Here is a 4,853-nt window from a genome sequence, read left to right on the forward strand (position 1 = left end):
TCTTTCTTTCTTTCTTTCTTTCTTTCTTTCTTTCTTTCTTTCTTTCTTTCTTTCTTTCTTTCTTTCTTTCTTTCTTTCTTTCTTTCTTCTTTTTTTGGCTGAACTGACATATATCTGTGTGTGTTTCAAAAAAGATTTTTTAAGTTGAAAACTAAGCTCAAATATCTGAAGGTGGTGGGAAGAAAGATTAGAAAAGGAGACTTAGAAATGAACATTCTTTCTTGCTATTAAACTAGAAAACCTGCCAGCTTTTTGGAAAAAAATAACTGAGTGGGTGTAGGATGCAGTGGGCTTCTTAGACCCTGAAATTTTTATATGTTCTATGACAAATGGAAGACTAAATAGTTCCTGAACTAAGCAATAATATCAGGCTTTAAGAATTTGCTTTTCTATAAATCTGCTCCTTTAATAATCCAAAGACTTCCTAGAGTCTCAAACTTTGCACTAAATAAACCTGTAACCAAGTTATATCAGGTGCCTGAAAATCACATGCTGTTTGTTTTTTTCTCTTCTCCCTTCTGCTAAATGACTTTTCCATAAATGACCTTTTTTTTTTTAACTTCAGAAATTTTTTATCGAGCACCCTTTATATTTAGGACCTTTATTATTATGTTTTATGTGAAGAATGGAAAGATGTGATTCTTGCCCCCAAGGAAACTTAACTCTAATTCTAATCTAGTCTTTAATGCTAACACTTAGCTCTGGAAAAGAAAATAGGCCTTCATTGTTCTCATAGCTCTGAATTTGGTTTCTTTTTCATTAGGTATTTCACTAATTGCTATTTATATTTTTGTTAATATTTATTACTTCTTGAATTAAGTTTTTCTGTCTCCTGAGTACTCATTTCCCTGATTCAAACATTTTTTCTTGTCTTTATATGGTAAATATAAAAAATAGTAAACTTTCCTTAAATAAGATTTTAATCAGGAAAGAGCTGAATTCCTGAATTCTAACAGCATTAATTTCAAATTTATATCCTAGTAAGTTAAGCACTTCCCTGAGGACATGTAATTGAAAGTCTACTTTTAAAATCTAATTTAAAGCTTAAAAATAAGAGATACAAATGTAAATGATATTCCTAATTGCTATGGAGGGAATTGTGGTTTCTTAAGTACTCGATACTAAAAAGTACTGTTAAATTTCAGACCAGTAAAGTAATAAATTATAAAGTTACTGTAAGATAAAAGTTGTAAGAAAGGCTTACTTTAAATGTAATTATGATGGTTAATTTAATGTGCCAATATGATTGGATCATAGGGTACCAATATTAAAAAAGTTTTTCTGGGTGTTTCTGAAAGAATGTTTTGGAAGTGATATTAACATTTAATGGAGGAGAGCAAATTGTTTTCTACAATGTGGATGAGCCTCATCTAATCAGTTGAAGAGCTAGAGAGAACAAAAAGAGGGACTCTCTCCCTAATAAGAGAAAAATTCCCTAGTAGACTACTTTCAGACTTTACCTGTATCATTAGCTTTCCTGGGCCTGTGTTTGCCAGCATTTGGACTGGAGCTGCACGTTGGCTGTCCTGGGTCTCCAGCCTGCCAGTGCATGCTATCGATTGGACTTCATTTTCCTTGAGCACATATGCCAATTTCTACAATAAAACTCCTTCTATATATTTATACACATCCTATTGTTTTTTTTTCTGAAGAACACTAGCCTAGTAATCCATGAACATTTGTTAATAATAATTTATTTTAGTGCTTTGCACATTATAAATGCTCAATAAATAATTGATGAATTAAAATTTGTGTGCATGAGCTTCATAGCCAAAAATCAGTTTTGAATTCTGGCTCTATCATTTACAGTTGGTGTTACCTAGGTCAATTCTGTGCCTTGGTTTCTTCATTTTTAATATTGGGATAATAAAATAAAATGTCAGAGAGGGTAGATATGAATATTAGATGAGATAGAACAAGTAAATGAAAGCAGAAGTTTTGATGGAGAAGCTCTAATCATTTTCACATCCATTCTGGGTCTTCCTCATGCCACAGAACTGTTTGTTCTGGTGCATGGGACTAGGATGTGGTCTGTAGATGTTCCTAGTAAACACAATAGTTCATATGGTGTTTCATAGTTCTGCATTTGACCTAGCTTAACCTTTCTTCTAACATGAAGTTAACAACTTCAAGTTCCCTTTGACATTAATCGTAACTGGCCAGTCCTTTAAAACAGTGGTTCTTAACTGTTGTAGTATGAAGCTTGGTTTTCATAATGTAAAAATTTTTTTTTTTCAATCTTCAGTTAACTTAGGAAACACATGATGACAAAAAGCTTCTAAAGGTTCAGGAACACATTTAAGTGAATGTGTATAAGAAACTCCAGTATTGCCCAGTTCGGTGTGCCTCAAGATCTGATCAAATTATGCATGAGCTACATTTCTAGGCCCTGTAACAGGAAAAGTGTTGTTTAGCTTTCTTTGTGTTTCTCACACTTTAGTTACTCATGCTACTTTCTGCTCCCATGTTTTCTATTTGGAAGAAGCCCTGAGTCAAATCTGGAAGCTTAGCTGTTTGATCATTTCCCACAAAAAGTCTAACTATATGTGGAAACTTAAGAGTGTTATAATTTTCTTAAAGATCTGAAAGTTTCCATTGATCACCACAGCAATCCATGCTTTCTTGCTGGCTCTATCCCTCTCTTTCTGCTTAGGATCTTTCCAAGCCTATATTCCTTCCATGATCCCTCCCATTGATCTTGTGATACGTCTTTCTTTCCCCAATCAGTAGAGTCCTCTCACTCAGTATAATAGTTCTTCCTCCACAAGTGTGTCCTCATTAGATCATACTTTCTGGCTCCTTTCCATTGTGTGACATTCTATTATTCATCAGTAAAACATGCTTGTATCAAATGGTATTATGTATGTGTTAGGTGTGTTATATAATCCACAGACAGAGCCAGCTATATACTTATATTAAGGTTTCCTTATAATAATTGCATTAGCCAAGGGACCTCATAACCCATAGGCTGGGAATCACTTCCACAAAAATTTCTTTCAATTAACTTTACAGAGATGTTGTTATTCATGGATTTATTTATATTTTTATTCTTATCTGCTCCTGTTTCTTGATTTAATAAAAATACTAAATGTTGCTCCACTTAAAGTTTGTTTGTATTTATCCTAAATTTGTCCCCACTTAAACTTTAAGTGGATATCTTCTTTATTTTTGTAATATATATTTTTAAAGATTTATTTATTTATTCATACAGAACTGGGGTACAGGCCAGAGGTGCATGGGCAGTGAGAGGATTCACCAGAGACAGAGTGGGGAGAACAGGCAGATTGATGAAGTACACTGCTGAGGGGAGCAGCGGGCAGGTCAGGAGAGGTCTGCCAGGTGGCCTCCTGGCCTGGGGGTTGAACTTACATTGAAGTTGTAAGTGTGGCCAGCTTGCAGTGCTGTGTCTTAACCTGTTGTGCCCCCAGGGAGGGCTACATATCTTCTTTATTATATTCCAGACAACAAATTTAGTATACTTCAGTATTTTGTAGACATTGTTTTTTTTCTACTTTTGAATTTTGATTATTCTATATTGAATATTGCTGATGTGTCCGGTGCCTTAACTCCCAGGTCTCTAATGACATCAGTGTGGGAATGTTGTAGACAGCATTTCCTCCCAATCCATCTACCTTAATGTCAGTACTATTTGCTAATGGTGTTGCTATTAAAAATGTAGACAACTGTTCATTTTGACTCACTGATTATTTAAGAGAAAGTGCTGATGTAATATTTTAAAAGCCAACAGCGATTCTTTTATAAAAAATTGTTTTGTAGATAAAAAAAAGTTGAGCTATCAACTTTTTTTTTTATCTCTTCTAATCGGCAAGTTGATATATTGGCACATTGGACTGTTTTATTTTTTGTGACACAACTAGGCACTATTTGGAATTGGGCACAGCACTATTTTTACTTCTTTGTTAATTATCACTGCAAACATTGTCTCTTATAAATTGCCCTCCTCCCATAAGAAAACATCATATATTGCCCAACAGTTTGCTCTGGACCAGAGTCACTACTGGTGTGTCTAAGTCTGCATCCCCAGGCAGAATGGTTGAAATGATGATGCTCAAATATTTATTGAATGTCCACTATGTATATAATGGTGCTATGCCTGGTATTGAGGCTATAAAAAAGTGATCGCCCAATTCTCAGAGAACTTAAGGTTCATAGTTGATTCAGAAAGGCCAGCATGGGCCCTCCCTCATGGCACAAGAGGTTAACGTGTAGCACTATGAAGCTACCCTGCCACTGCAGCACGAATTCAATCCCAGTCAGGGAGGTGACCCACATGGCACAGCAGACCTCTCCTAACCCGCCTCAGTGTATTTCAGCCCATCTGCCTGTTCTGTTCCCCACTCTTTCTGGTGGATCCTCTCAACCCTCATACCTGTGACCTGTACCTCTGTTCTTGTGTGCATAAATAAATAGATCTTCAAAAAAAAAAGATGCCAGCAAATCAGAAAATAGCAATGATGCAAAACAGGGAATGGGACTTTCCCAAGAGACAGAGAGGGACTTCAAAAGAAGGGGGAGACTCAGACTGCACTGGAGCCAAGGAGGATATCACAGGTAGAAAACTCAGTGGCACCATATACAGTAGGCAGTAATGGATCAATGAGAGACTGAAGTAGAGATGAAAGCATGAATATGATCAAATATGGGTAGCTTTGAAAACAAGAAATTGAGCAAAGAAAATAATGAAATTTAAGCTTGCAAAGGTAGGTTATATCCGATTAAGAAAGAACTACATTATTAAACTGACCCTCCCTGGTGGCGCAGTGGGTTAAAGCATAGCACTGAGAATCTAAAGCCGCTTCCGCATGAGTTCGATTCTGCCTGCCCCGGAGGTG

The sequence above is a fragment of the Condylura cristata genome, unplaced genomic scaffold (assembly GCF_000260355.1).
Source record: "Condylura cristata isolate star-nosed mole 26May11 unplaced genomic scaffold, ConCri1.0 scaffold00008, whole genome shotgun sequence".
Classification (NCBI taxonomy): domain Eukaryota; kingdom Metazoa; phylum Chordata; class Mammalia; order Eulipotyphla; family Talpidae; genus Condylura; species Condylura cristata.